This window comes from Trichechus manatus, unplaced genomic scaffold, assembly GCF_000243295.1.
Source record: "Trichechus manatus latirostris isolate Lorelei unplaced genomic scaffold, TriManLat1.0 scaffold00273, whole genome shotgun sequence".
Taxonomy (NCBI): domain Eukaryota; kingdom Metazoa; phylum Chordata; class Mammalia; order Sirenia; family Trichechidae; genus Trichechus; species Trichechus manatus.
In genome coordinates, this window is record NW_004444209.1 from 2,106,296 (window position 1) to 2,122,440 (window position 16,145).

Genomic DNA, 16,145 nt, shown 5'->3' on the forward strand with positions numbered 1-16,145 from the left:
ACTAATCTCGTAAACCTCACCAGTATAACCTCATCATAGTGACAGAGTTTACAACACATAAGGAAATCACATCAGATTTACAAAATGGTACACAATTATACAATACTGGGAATCATGACCCAGCCAAGTTGACAGATGTTTTTGGGGGACACAATTCAATCCATGACAGAAGATATCAAGATTCTATTAAATAACCCACCCAATCATGGCCTCATAGTTCCTTGATCTCTTAACTCTAGTTACCTTTATCTCCCCTGCACTTGAGCAATATTACACATTCTTCTCTAACACTGGCATATCCTCCATCAATCTTGCCTCCTAAAAACCCATCATTCTTACTACTGAAAAAATATAAAGACAGCTCACATAGAAAACACCAATTCCTCCTCCTCCTGTATCTTTTCTTTGTTCATCTTCCATCTCCTTCTTTTTAGTGCTAATAGTTCCACCTAAACTCCTCATCCCTTCTCTCTGTTCTAGTAATTTTACTAATCAGTTATCAATTTTATCCCCTTACATCATCAATCTTTTATTAGTTCTATCCTTCAGTATCAATATATGCATCACTTTCCTCTATCTTAAAAAGGTTCTTCCCTTGGCTATTCTTATTATGGAGATATTTTACCATTAATCTCCTTCTTTTTGTTACCAAACTGTTCAAAAGAATGCAATACACTTATTGCCTCTACTGTTTTATTACATCCTTCCTCAGTGCTCTGTAAACTGATTTACATTCTCAGCACCCCATGTTTCCTCTCCTGCACATTTAAAAATATATATTATACAACCCTTACTATTGGAAGTGTGGTCTTTGCATCACCAACTGGGCAACTCTGGGGAGAGGGGAGGAGGGCTTTTTAGAAGGCAGAATCTCGGGGCCCCATCCCTGATCTATTGAATTTGTATCTATGCTTTAACAAAATCTTCTATGGATTCATATGCACTTTGAGAAGCACTGATCTACAACAGATTATCTGAAAAGTGTTACTCAGTGGGAAACAGGTTTTGCGAGGCTGAACATGACTGCCCTCATGCTTTCTGCTAGTTCACTGCTGCTTGCTAAGTCATTGTCATGTAATTCTAGCTGAGGCCGCCTTATGTCAGTCTAGAGACATCACTGGCATGTAGCCAATATTGTTCATCACCTCTTTAAAATCTCTGCCCTTCCACTGTGGGGCATAGAGATCTGCTAGGACCTGCTGCCACCCAGGACCCACCTTGTATGTAAGTCTCCTTAAGCTCCTTTGCTGCCAGTCTGGAGTTACCTGCCTCTTTCTTCAGTCCCTTGGTGCCCTGTTTTTGGAGGCAAGCTTCACATTACAAGTTCATGCCGGGATAACTGATGAACCAGCCAGGAGACCGAGGAAACGGCAAGTGGGAGTGAGGCCTCTGTGGGGGAAATCCCGGGTTGGCTAGCAACCTCCATGTGAGGAGGTTTTGCCCATTTGATGTATATGGAATACTGCATGGGTATTCCCAAAAATGCCAAGCAGCATATCATGGTTGTGGGAAGACGCACACCTTCATAAGTATGAATGGAAGCTAGGAAAGCAGTAGCAGTTGTAGGTTGGCCACTGCTCTGGGCTACTCAGTTGGCCACCAAAACCAAGCTAGCTGTTGAAGCACGTGTAAGAGCTTTGTAGGAAGAGTTACAGTTAGAAAGGGATGTGTAGTAGTTGTATGTGGCCAAGGCTGACATATTCAGCAACTGTGTCTGTGAACAGGATGAGCAACTGGAAACTCTCTCCTGCAGATTTATAAAGATGAGGGGAAGGAAAGTGCCAAACATGAAGATCAGGGCAGTGTTGATGAAAGGTGACTGAGACAAGAAAATGTAGAATCCTTGGGAGAATGAGTCTAGGGACTTCAGAAGTGGAGATAATAGTAGCCTGGCTTTGCAGACTGGCCCCTCTGGGCACAGTCGCTCAACCCATAAAATCAAAGTTCTCCGAGAGCCAGACGACCCTAGAAAGAAATTCCGTCCGACGGTTCTATGACAGTGCAGGAATACATCCCCACTGAGTTGATTGAATTGTGTAGGGAATTCCAGCAGAAAGGAAAGGAAACCATTGAAGCTTGGTTATTACGTTTGTAGGGTATTGGGGAGACAGTGTCTATTTAAACAGAGCCAAGGCAGAAAAAATGAGTAGTGAAACTACCCATCCCACCCTACAGCAGTGTTTACACGCAGCATAGAATACAGATGGCATACATGCCCTCATGGACTGGATCATCTTGTGTTACAAAAAAGTGTGGCCAAACGAGGGGGATCTGCAGAGTATGTTTGGGAAGTGCTCTTCCATAGAGGAGTTACAGCAACTACTACAGGAGCTAGGTATGCTCCACATCATTTATGCCGAGCACTTCCATGGACCAGACAATGAACTCTTTATTGCAGGAATGAGACCAAAGATCCCACAGGCAGCCCCACCCACCCGGTACAGCATGCTGGTAGCCATAGTTAGTTCCTTAGTGGGCCAGACGGTCTGGCAGGTGGGAGAAGCTGTAGCCAACTTGGGTGAAACTGAGAGGGCTGGAGAGAAGGAGGTGCGAACCATGGGAAGAGAGAAAAGAAAGGCTGAAAACCCTGTGAGATGACTATCCAAGGGCTCCTTAAAAGTAATCTGAACGCAGATGTGGGTGGCCTTAGTGGCTACCAGGATGGCAGTGGAAACTATAGATAAAAACTGAATGCGATTTTGGAAAACCTTTGGAAGAATCTGAAGCCGGAGCAACAAAACTGCCCTCTGGGTCCCACTGTCTCTCATGAAGAAGTGCCCCTTGAAACCGGCTGCACCCCACCAATACTGACAACTAGGAGTGGGCCCGAGGTAACCCACAGATCAGGGCCATGCAATGGGACTGGAGGCCCCATGTAGACATCACAATACAATGGAGAAGAACAAACAAGCAGCAGGTGCTAGCTCTGGTTGATACGGGGGCGGAGTGCAGCATTATCTTTGGAAACCCTGAATGGTTTTGAGGACTCCCCTTGGCAGTTGATGGGCACTGCAGAAAGTCCATTTGTGTATGTCAGGTACTCCTGACCCTACAACTAGGATGTGCTTCCCCTAAACCATGTCAGGTTTATATTTCCCCAATACCAGAATATATTCTAGGGGTGGATGTCCTCATGGGACTGACTTTGACCACATCTGTCAGAGAATTCTGGCTGCAAATGAGGGTGGCAAAAGTAGTCTTGAGGGGGAACACGGTATGGGAACCAGTGAGCCTGCCACCACCACCAAGAGCAGTAGACATGAGGCAATATAAGTTTCCCAGAGGACATAAGGAAATCTGTGAAACCGTTCTGGAATAGAAAAGGACAGGCTTCCCTTGGGAAGTCCACAGTGCTTTTAATAGCCCTGTGTGGCCTGTGAAGAAACCATCTGGGTCCTGGCATATGACCATGGACTATAGAGAACTTAATAAGATGATCCCTCCTACGCATGCTGTAGTCCCAAACTTAACTTCTTTGTTGGAGACCTTTAGTAGAGACCTGTGCTTGTGTCTTGCTGTGTTGGACCTTGCCAATGCATTCTTTAGCATCCCTCTCAAGATCCACTGAAGATCACTTTGCCCTCACCTGGGATGGACAGCAGTGGATGTTTCAGGAGCCACCCCAAGGGTATCTACATAGTCCCACCATTTGCCACGGTATGGTTGCTATGGATCGAACTCTTTTTCCTTTCCTACTACTATCTGTTGGTTTCATTACATTTATGATATCATGTTAATTGCTGAAGATGTTTCTCTCTTATAAAAGTATCTAGACACCCCAATCATCCACCTACAGGGGAGAGGATGGGCTGTGAATCCCCAAAAGATACAGGGGCTGGAAACATCAGTAAAATTCTTAAGGGTAGTCTGGTCAGCAGCCCATTCACCTCTTTCCCCACTGGGAAACCAAGAAGCAGACACTATAGCACAGGTTAGAGCAGTGCATCCCAAAGGGAAAGGTGCCCACTAGATTCATCAGAAAAGTGGACACCATAGTGCCTGTGTTTTTTTGAAAACAGCTAAAAAGACAGGCATAACAGTGAAGTATAGTGATTTAGTGGTAGCTGTACAAAATTGCCCCGTGTGCTCATGCCAATGCCCAAGACTGGCAAGTAGATTTTATAGGGTCCCTATCCCCCGGGGAAGGAGCAAAATACACTCTTGTTTGTGTGGCCACTGTTATCAGCTTGACACAGGTGTCCTGTGTAAATGAGCAAACTAGGCTTCTACAATAAAAAGACTACAAAAAATTGAGTGTTTTGTAAGGAATACCATGAAGTATTGATAGTGACCAGGGTACACACTTTACAGGTCACGATGTGTGCAAATGGACGGCCAAAAACAAAGTACAATGGCATTACCTCCTGCTCTACAACCCCTACGGCACAAGCCTGGTGGAAAGGAAGAACGGTCTCCTAAAACAACAAATAAGAACACTTATAGGCAAGGCTTCCCAGGCAGGGTGGACCAAGGTGCTGCCTGAGGCTTTGAGGTTGACAAACTGGGCAAAACTAGGACTTTAGCCCCATATGCCAGACTAGGGGCTCCGAGTGACCCTCCAACAATACAAGTGACAGCATAGGCTCCTGAAGCATATCCACCAAGATTGTTACAAGAACAAAACAGCAGGGTCCTCCAGACACCTCAGAACCTGGTGCCGGGAAGTGGAACCATCTATTAGCATCTGTCATGGGTCACCCCACCGGGATGGGCTGATTACTTCAATCTCTGGAGGTGGAGGTACTGATTGACACAGTGTGCGAGCCTGCAGTCCTACTGCACATAGAGCCTCAAGAGTCACACTTTACATGGAAAGGAATGATGGTTATATCACGAGGATCAGAAGTGGGTCTCCTTTTCTGGCATACAGAAAAACAGGTAGCTTTACTCACAACGCCTTGAGTTTTCTCCCCAGGGGACCACATATGGTACACTCAGCCAGGAAAAAAATGCCTAAATCAGCCATTGCTCTCACCACCTGAAGGGAAGCCACTAGTGTGATCCTAATAAAAGGGGAAGACTTACCCCTCTTGGTACCTACTAAACAACTGTTTTTCCAACTGTAGGTATGGCCTACTCTGCTTTCTTCCCTTTGAGGCTGCCAGTGTCTTCCTAGAGTGTGATCACAGTTTTGCTGTAGTCCACAACAAAAACAGCTGCTGGGTCTGTGGACAACTCCCCTTCTCAAGCACCAAAGGAATGCCTTGGAGCATGGAACCCCTGACTGGAACCAACTGGGCAGCTACGGGAGACATGAGAGTGGGTATTAAAGCCTGTTTAACTAATTGGGGTATAACAGATAGAGATCTTGGACACACCTGATGGCTGGTCTGCTGTGGCTGCCTGGTTTTCCTCTTTTCCCTCTGTCTGACAAGGTTTTTTGTTGGGTCTTGATCTTTTCCTGTGTATAGGGCTTTTCTGCTGTGTTTGTCTATATTGCTGGTGTGGTCTGTGCCTCCAACTACAGCAACACTGTCTGTTTTACCTGTAAAGGTATAACCCCTCTCTCCCAGCCCTCAGTGACCTTGGGGAAGAGGAGGAACATGCCAGATTGTAAGAGCCAACCTCAAGGGGTGGACTGAAGGGAAACATTCTTTGCAAGATCAAACATGACCACCCTCATGCTTTCCACTAGTTCACTGCCATTTGCTAAGTCATTGTTACATAATTCTTGCTGAGGTGGCCTTATGTAAGTCTACAGGCATCCCTGCTGTGTAGCCACTATCGTTCACCACCACTATAAAACCTCTGCCCTCCCACTGTTGGGTGGAGAGATCTGCTTTGTCCTGCTGCTGCCCAGGGCCTGTCTTATATGTAAGTCTCCCTAATAAACTCCTTTGCTGCCACCCTGGAGTTGCCCTCCTCTTTCTTTGGTCTCTCTGTGCCTTCCATTTTTGGAGGCAAGTGTCATGTTACAAGTCCATGCAGGGAGAGTTACAGTAATCACAACCACATGTGGGACTTTCTATTCACATCTTCCTCCACCTGAGCAGTGTTCCTCAATCAATTAATTCAGAATTGGGGTGGGACCTAGGCACAGCTATTTTTTAAAAGCTCCCCAGGAGTTTCTAATACACAGAGAGAATTGGAAATCACTGCATTCACATTTAGGAATTTCCAAGCTCTACAGTAATGCAGAATGAGACCACACCTACATTCCTTTTCTTTTCAAAAGCCACCTTGGTAGAAATTAACCAAAATGGATTAAATATTATATTGCGGACCAGACATATTATATTCCAATTAGGCCATAGTATTGTGTGGATTTAATGAGATAATACACACAAAGCAGGTAGTAAGTATTAAATAAATTGTAGGTGTTTCATTATCATTAATCTGAACTCAAAGAAATTACAATAATGGCATTTTGAACATTACGACTATTGGGTATAAGGCAGGTATTTAGGGATTCAGACTTTCCAAGAGACTCTTAACTTAGTCACGGAAGGAAAAATACGTTCACCATTAAAAACTCACACTCTGTTTAAAGAGAAATTTGGTCTTTTGCATTTTTATTCCTGGTAACTCAGAATTAACCTAACAGGTTCTGCTCCACTGATAGAACTACTCACAGGAAACATGTTGTAGGCTTCAGTGCCACAATATCGCTGCCAAAGCAGAATATCTACTAAGCAGCAGTGGCAAGAGGATTATGAATTCACACATAGTCCTGAGGGAGCCATATAATTTGGAGCAAGATTATAATTGTCCCCATCCTGCCCCCATTTCCTTTACAGTTTACATCATGAGATTGCTGAGGACAGAGTTATGCTTTCTTTTTACTCTTGCCTCAGTTCTCTTGCCTAATACTTACTGTCAGTATCATACTAGAAGCACAGAGCTGACCTGGAAGAGAAAGCCTTTCACCAAAGTAAAGGGAGTAGCCCTTCCCAAGCTGTTGAGTGAGTCAATAGGAAAGAAAACTATAACTCTAATGTCAACTCTGTTATTAACAAATAAGAGAGTCCAAAGCTTACAGACTCAAAAATTGAATAAAATTGAATGTGAGAGACTAGGAAGAAGAACATAAACCTAGTCTTCCAACTAACCTAGTGTTGCTGGTGTTTGCACCATCAAAACAGCAACCTTTCAGTAGAACCAAAATAAGCATCTACTCTACAATAACATGAGATGATGTGATCATCAATGGAAAAACTAAGTCCCAACAGCCAGTTAATGGACTCCTGGAGAGAAGAGAACCTTTGGGATATGACTGACAATCTTCCTGCATAAAGTCTCACTTTTAGAATCCATAGGAGACTATATCCCTTAGGATACGTAAGACATGGATTTCAGAGTAACATAGATAAGTATCTGTTGCATAGCAAATATGCCACTTTCCCTAGAAACAAATACTGGGTGTCCAGCAATGTAAGTCCCCTCTCTGGATGCTACCTGCCAAGGATGTCATGCCTTCCATCCTGCCTGCCGTTTGTTGCAGTGAAAATAGATTACAAGCCAGTTCTATGTGGACATGGGTTCAGAAGAGATACAAGTATAGAACAGCTCTTAGCCTTGCTGTTTATGCCTTCTATTGTGTGACTGTAAAAACAACAGCATCTCAGATTACATGAATGAATATAAGCAGACTCATCCTTAAAACTAAGAGGGATGGGGAAATTCAGGAAAGTGAGAGATGAGGGTGAAGAAGAAACCTCAGTAGTATGTAAATGCTGTCTTTATTAACCAACCAGAACCAATTCTTTAGAGGAACACAGACATTGGCAAAGTGACATCTAGGAAGGACTGGGAAAAGGATGATGAGGAGCAGGGCTGAAATAAACTTCAGCTCTCCTCATTTTTAGGCATGTATGGCTCTGCCTAAGATTGGATGATAACCACTGAAAAATGGAAGAGCAACAACGTGATTGAGCTTGCCAGATTGGCGGACTCATTTCCACTTGGTTTTCAAAGCCATTGGAGGTCTCATACACATTAGTTATCAAATATTTCTTCTTGCTTTTCTTACTCTTTCTTTGTGGTTTCTTTAGTTTCCTGGATACTCTGAATTCCTGCTACAGAGGACATACTCACAGCTTTGCCACACCAGAGACAATCTACCAATAGACTGAAGAGGAAACTTACAGTGAAGTTTGATGTGAAAAATTCTGAACCTCTCCCATCCCACTGTGTCTCCAACTGCAATAATCAAGATTAAAGGTATGGCATTATGTGATGTGGAAAGTATCATATATTATAACTAATACATTAATAAATATTCTTAGCTGGAATGTTAAAAAAATAAGTGTCTGGAGCTGTATTCTGGCCTTATATTTTCCTGAATAAATATCATCCCTCAATCATGTCACTTGGGATCATTTAGGCCCAATTAAAGACTGTCCTTCATTAACTGAGGGGATCCAGAAAGTAAATTAAGACCAAACTATTGGCTACTGAATCTTAGGAGATTTTATTGACCTCATTTTGCCCCTCTCACAATGGAAGTCAGACAAAGTCAAAGTCTGAGAAGGAAGTTTTCATGAAGATTTTTATACTTCAAAATTACAGTGATTTCCCAGCTCTCCCTCCACTTCCCAAAACAACTCCAACCTCGCACACACATAATATGATGAGAGCAAAAAAGAGAGCTTTGAATTAGGAGAGGGAATCCTTATCTGGAGAGACAGTTTACGGGAGATCTCTGCTTGGATGTGCTTGACGTTTGTAATCCTTTGCATCCATCAGGAGCCTTTCTAGAAATCTTGACACCTTAGACAAAATCTTAAAATAAGATACCACATCTATTCCTCACTTTTTCTACCTGTAAGGAGAATTGTGACTTAGACCAAGGTTTAAAAGTTACGTGAATGAATATAAGGAGACTCATCCTTAAAACCAAGAGGGCTGGGGAAACTCAGGAAAGTGATATTTTAATTTAGTTCGTAAAAAACGGAATCAAATAGAAAGCCACTATATAGATGCCTAGATGTTCAAAAAGAATCCCTGTGTGGTACAAATGGTTAAGCTCTCTGCTACTAATTGAAAGGTGGCCGTCTTGGAAGAAAGTCCTGGTGATCTGCTTACAAAAAGTTACAGCCTTGAAAACCCTATGGAACAGTTCTGCTCTGCGACACATGGGATTGCTATGAGTCAAAATCAACTCACCCACAACTGGTTTTTGGATGTTCAAAGATTTTTCACATTAACAGGCTTGATGAACACTAAAGAAAGGACAGCACATTTGACATTGTTTTGAATAGGATATAAGATCACCTTAAAATTAATAATAGTATAACTCTAACTCGATCCAGAATGAAAGTAAAATTCATAAAGACTTTGTTCATTACCATTCTCCCTCTCTGATGTATAGCATTTGTGTCTCTGATTCCAAAGAGCCAAGTAATTGAAATTATGTGTCCAATATTAAAGGTCTTTAATATCTTATTTTATACATGATTTTCATATTTCCTTACATGTTTGTAAGTACTGTTATTAACCTTCTCCAAGATGCTTATTGCATAGGATCCTATCCTTTACTTTGATAAAATTCTGAAAGAGGAATAAGAAAGAGTTCAAGGATTCAAAGTGTCAAATCATATCAAGCACTCTAAAAGTTCAACAGTCTTCAACCATAGAGTAAGATTATTATTTACTTAATAAATTAATATAACCTGAAGAATTTAGGGATTTCTAAAAAAGAAAAAAAAGAAAAAGACAGAAAGAGATACCCCTAAGAATTAAGTAATAAGGCCATCTGAGTCATTGTCACTCTTTTCCTCGTCACCTCTTAGGAAGCCATGAATATGTCAGGAGTTAATACAGTGACTGAATTCATTCTCCTGAGTTTTCCGTGCTCCAGAGAGGTTCAGGTCCTCCTCTTCATGCTGTTCTCTGTCACCTACATCCTGACACTGATGGGCAATGGGGCCATTGTCTGTGCAGTGATGCTGGATCACAGGCTTTGCACCCCCATGTACATCCTGCTGGCCAACTTCTCCTTTCTGGATATCTGTTACATCAGTACTACTGTTACCAATATGTTAGGTAACTTCCTATCTGAGACCAAAACCCTCTCTTTCACTGCCTGCTTCCTCCCGTTTTACTTCTTCTTTTCCATGGGCACTACTGAGACCTTCTTACTGACCCTCATGGCTTTTGATCGGTATCTGGCTATCTGCAAGCCTCTCCACCATCCGACCATCATGACCAATCATCTCTGCATGAACTTGGTGGCCATCTGCTGGGTGACAGCCTTCCTCTGCTACCCAGTGCCTATCTATTTTATCACACAACTCCCTTTTTGTGGACCCAATACCATTGACCACTTTGTCTGTGACCCAGGTCCCCTTCTGGCCCTGTCCTGCATCCCTGCCCCTGGAATTGAGCCTTCGTGTTCTATATTGAGTTCCCTTATTATCTTCATCACCTTCTTCTTCATCATTGGGTCATACACCCTGGTTTTCAGAGCAGTGTTACAGGTCCCTTCAGCAGCTGGCAAGCGTAAAGCTTTCTCTAGGTGGTTCCCACCTAGTTATGGTGTCTCTGTTCTACGGGACCCTCATGGTGATGTACATCAGCCCAACCTCTGGAAATCCAGCTGGAATACAGAAGATTGTAACCTTGATCTACTCATCAGTGACCCCACTGGTAAACCCTCTGATCTATAGTCTCTGAAACAAGGACACGAAGGCTGGCTTGAGAAAAATTCAGATGTACATGAAAATTGGTCAGAGTGAATGGAGCAAATGAGTGTACCAGGATCAGACTATTTGTCCTCCATTTTTATTCCCAAGTAAAAGGTAAACTTCTGTTCATCTGCACCTATAGACCCAGACCCAAATTCATCAATTTCTGCTAGTCAAGAAATGAATAAGAGCATCCCGATTAAACTAGATCTTGCCTGCAAATCAGAACTTGGTTGGTAGCTGGTAACTTGAATTAAATGACCTGGATATCTAGACGTTAGACATTTCTTCAATAATTTCTTCTCCTTTTGTTGTTGTTGTTAGGTGCTGTTGAGTGGTTCTGACTCATAGCAATCCTATAGGACATAGTATAAGTGTCCCATAGGATTTCTGAGGAGTGGCTGGTAGATTTGAACTGCTGACCCTTTGGTTAGCAGCTGAGCTCTTAACCATTGTGCCACCCCACCAGGGCTTCCCTTCTTTGTGTGATTATTTACCTAGTCCTTGACCTCATGTTTTTGTTCTGTTTTTACCTCTGATAAGTGCATATTCCATTCTTATGCTTGGGTTTTTTCCAGCCTAGTGTCTCTACTATACTCCTAGCAGTGGAATAAAGCATTCACATCATTGTGGCTCAGATAAAAGGAAATTAGTGCCACTCAATAAATCATAACTGAGCTAAAATTTTAATCTAATTGGCATCCAATTTTCTAATAATGACCTAAAGCCTTGGTTCCCAAGCCTGTTTCATAATTACTTGGGAAACTTTTTAAAAGAAAAAATTTCCATGCCTTTCTTCAAATCTCCTAAAACAGAATCTTAAATGAACCCTGAAAATTTTTACTTTAATGCAGTCAGGTGATTCTGATGCACCTGGACAGGCACCAGTTCACAGACTGGTCTTTTAGAGACATTACTTGAAATAAGTATGTGATATAGGCAGAGATATAAAAATCTTATATTAATTCTGCTCTTAGCAGGGAAAAGGAAAGAAGCTACAGTGAATACTATGATTAAAACACTTATGACAGTAGAAGTTCTTTCTTTATCCCCCTGATTCAAGATCTTTTCCTTTCAAGACCTCCATTTACAAAATAAGAAGTAAATTACATTCTTCTTAGCTTTCCCTGTCTGCGAAAGATAGTTAAGATACCTGGAATAGGGTTACATTCTTAAAGATTAGCTTGCATTACACTTTAAGGTTAGTTTCAAATGAAGGAAGCTTAAGTTGAACACAGCCCAGAATAGATAAAAGCAAGGAGAAAAAGCCAGAGTGATTCTAAGATATTGATGGAGGAAAATGGCAGATTTAGAAGAATTTGATGGCAGCACCAGTGATTTGGTCTATTTGGTAAAAAACAAATTGGCCTGTTGGCATCTGGGATTGATACATTTCATTCATTCATTCAATAAACATATATGACAAGACCAAGTCCTTGCCTTCATGAAGCTTACATTCTAGCAGGAAGACACCTAATAAGCAGTTAAACATGTAGATCTATAATTCCAGTAGTCATAAGTGCTATTAAAAGAATAAAATTGAATAGGAATATAGAAAATATTGGGTTAGGATGAGGGATAATTTAGATAGCATGGTCAGGGAATGGCTTTCTGAGGAGGTGCCATTTCCAAGGAAGGGAGCAAGCAATGCAAAGATATAGAGGAAGGAAGTTCCAAGTAAGTGTAGGTATATACTCAGGGTTTTTAAAGAATAGAAAAGTTAATTTTGGCTACACAGAAGGAAAATGGTATATGAGGCTGGAGAAGTAGGCAGGATCAGATCATCTAGAACCTCTTGGCAACAGTAAAGAGTTAGGATTTGATATGAACTTTTGAGGGAGGCTGTTCAGTACTATATATAAAGGTAAAGTCTTAATCAATATCTCACCGCCTTCATAAACTATTCTTAACTGGATACTTATTTACTTACATGTTTATTTATATATGCCTTTGTTTATTTTACTATATTTCACTTTGTTCTGTAAAGGACTTGACATAACCAACAAATATGCAGAGAGAGAGAGAAGAGAAAAATATGAATTTATAAAGAAAAAAATAAAATGAAGATTTCTGAACTATAAGATTTTGTGTTGTTATTGAAGTCAAGTCCCTAAATTTGTTCTGAACTCCCTTTTAAGCAAAATGAGGAAAAGGGGTAACATTATGTATATATGATTTTCATTATCTGTGAGAAGAAAATAAATGGATTCCTCAGGGGAAGTAAAATTCTTATGGCTCCTTGTTGTTGTTAGCTGCCATTGAGTTAGCTCCCCCTACTCATGGGGATCCCATGCACAACCAAACTGAATGCTTCCCGGTCCTGCACCATTCCCATGCTTGGCTGCAGATTGGACCTTTATGATCCATAGGGTTTTCATCAGTTGATTTTTGGAAGTTGAGCACCAGGCTTTTCTAACACTTCTTAGTCTGGAAGCCCTGCTGAAACCTATTCAGCATCATAGTAAGCCTCCGCTGAAGACGGGTAGTGGCTGCACTTGAGGTGCATTGGCCAGAATCAAACCTGGGTCTTCCGCATGGTAAATGGGCAAAAGATTAGAACAGACATTTCACCTAGAGATAAACAAATGGAAAATAAAACATATTCACTACACAATAGTAAAGAAAAATGATGAAGCCGTGAAACATCTCACAACATGGATGAATCCGAAGGGCATTATGCTGAGTGAAATAAGTCAATCACAATAAGACAAATATTGTATGAGATCACTATTATTAGAACTCAAGAAAACGTTTACACAGAGGAAAAAAACACATTCTTTGATGGTTATGAGGGTAGGGAGGGATGGAGTGTGCAAATGATTAACTAGATAGTAGACAAGTGTCAACTTCGTTGAAGGGAAGGCAACTCACAGTATAGGGGAAGTCAGCACAACTTGACCAAGGCAAAGCCATAGAAGTAGCCTAGACACGTCCAAAAAACTTGAGGGACCAAGTTACTGGGGCTGATGGATGGGGACCATAGTCTCAGGGGACATCTAGGTCAACTGGCATAACACAGTTCATAAAGAAAACGTTTTACATCCAACTTTGGTGAGTAGTGTATGGGGTCTTAAAAGCTTGTGAGTGGCCATCTAAGACATCCATTGGTGCCATTTCTTCCAAAATAAAGGAGAATGAAGAAAACCAAAGACACAGGAAAATATTAGTCCAAAGGACTAATGGACCACATGAATCACAGCCTCCACCAGCCTAAGCCCATAAGAACTAGATGATGCCTGGCTACCACCACCAACCGCTCTAACAGGGATCACAACAGAGGGCTCCACACAGAGAGGGAGAAAAATGTGGAACAAAATTCAAATTCACAGAAAAAGACCAGACCTACTCGTCTGACAGAGACTGGAGGAACCCCCAAGACTATGGCCCCCAGACATTCTGCTAACTCAGAACTGAAACCATTCTCTAAGTGCACGTTTCAGACAAATATTAGACAGGCTTGTAAAACAATATGACACGTGAGGAACATACTTCTTAGTTCAATCAAATATATGAGATCAAATGGGCAACTCCTGCCCAAAAGCAAGACAAGAAGGCAGGAAGGACAGGAAAATTGGACAAACTGACAAGGGGAATCAGGGGTGGAAAAGGGGAAAGTGCTGTCAATTGTGGGGATTGCAACCAATGTCACAAAACAATACGTGTACAATTTTTTTTTTTAGAGAATACTTTATTAGTTTCTGTAATCAAACCCATGTAGATAAGACATTACCTATTTAATACAGTGTGTTACCCCTGTATGTGTGCAAATTTTTGAATGAGAAATTAACTTGAGCTGTAAACTTTCACCTAAAGCACACACACACACACACACACACACACACACACACACACACACAAAGTTCAACATTATTCACCATTAGGGAAATACAAATTTAAAGCACAAGATACCACGACACACATACCAGAATGACTAAAATTAAAAAGTCTGACCATACCAAGTGTTGGAGAGGATATAAAGGAACTGTTGCTCTCATGCACTGCTAATGCGAACGTGAAATGGGACAAGCACTTTGTAAAACAATTAGGCAATTTCTCAAAAATTTAATGGTGCAGCTACTACATGATACAGCCGTTTGGCTCCTAGGTATTAACCTAAGGGGAAAAAAGCATATACTGTCCAAAAACTTGCACACAAATGTTCACGGCAGGTTAATTTATAATAACCAAAGACTGGAAACAACCCAAATATCCATTAATAAGCAAATATATAAACACATTTTGGTATATCCATACAATTGAATATTAATATTCAGTATTCATAAAAATATTCACAAAAGGAATGAATTATTGATACATGCAACAACATGCATGAATCTCTAAATAATTATACTGAGTGAAAGAAGCCAGACAAAAAACTCGTATATACTGTGTGATTTCATTTATATAAAACTATAGAAAATATAGTGAAAGTGAGATCAGTGGTTTCCTGGGGAGTAGGAAAAAAGGGGGTGGGGAAGAGGGAGGTATAAAAATGGAGCACAAGACACTTGTGGAGGTCATGGTTATGTTCACTATCTTGATCGTGGTGATGGTTTCACAGGTACATACATATGTGAAAATTTATCAAAATAGACAGTTGAAGTACATACAGTTTATTGTATGTCAATTATACCTCCATGAACCTGTTTTAAAAGTAAAATACATTCTCGGGTTAATCTCAGAGATGAGGAAGGGTTACAAAAGGACAGAAAAAAAGGCAAAGAGTAGCACAGATACTCCTGAACACTACTCACCTATCAACTCCTCAACACTTGCTTTTGCAGGTCACTTTCTCCATGTGGATTGACTCTCTCATTGCAAGCCATTCACACTGGGTGCTTTTTTACATTTTCCAAAGAATTAAATTACTCCTTTAACACTCCTTCTCACTGTGTACCCAAGAGGTTTGGGGTTATTAAGACATGGAGACATCTGCAAAAAACTCTTGGAAAGTGGGGCAGTAAAGTGACTGAGGCTGCACTGCACAGCATCTCATTTGCTAGGCCTAGGACTTTGAATTTTACGCCATAGACAGAAATATTAATAGTGCCTGTCTTAGTTATCTAGTGCTGCTATAACAGAAATACTACAAGTGGATGGCTTTAACAAAGAGAAATTTATTCTCTCACAGTTTAGGAGGCTAGAAGCCCGAATTCAAGGTGCCAGCTCCAGAGGAATGCTTTCTCTCTGTTGGCTCTGGGGGAAGGTCCTCATCATCAATCTTCCCTTGGTCTAGGAGCTTTTCAGTGCAGGGACCCAGGTCCAAAAGACATGCTATCCTCCTGGCTCTTCTTGCTTGGTGATAATGAGGTCCCCATAGCTCTCTGCTCACTTTTATCTTTTATATCTCAAGAGATTGACTTAAGATACAACCTAATCCTGTAAATTTGAGTCCTGCCTCATTAATGCAACTGCCTCTAATCCTGCCTCATTAACATCATAGAGGTAGGATTTACAACACATAGGAAAATCACATCAGATGACAAAATGGTGGACAATCACACAATACTGGGAATCATG

General features: G+C 41.3%; 1 pseudogene; it reads left to right on the forward strand.

Moving 5' to 3' along the window:
• The first annotated feature begins 7,982 nt into the window (after positions 1-7,982).
• LOC101346711 (olfactory receptor 11H6-like) lies at positions 7,983-10,689 on the forward strand (annotated as a pseudogene).
• Positions 10,690-16,145: the final 5,456 nt, after the last annotated feature.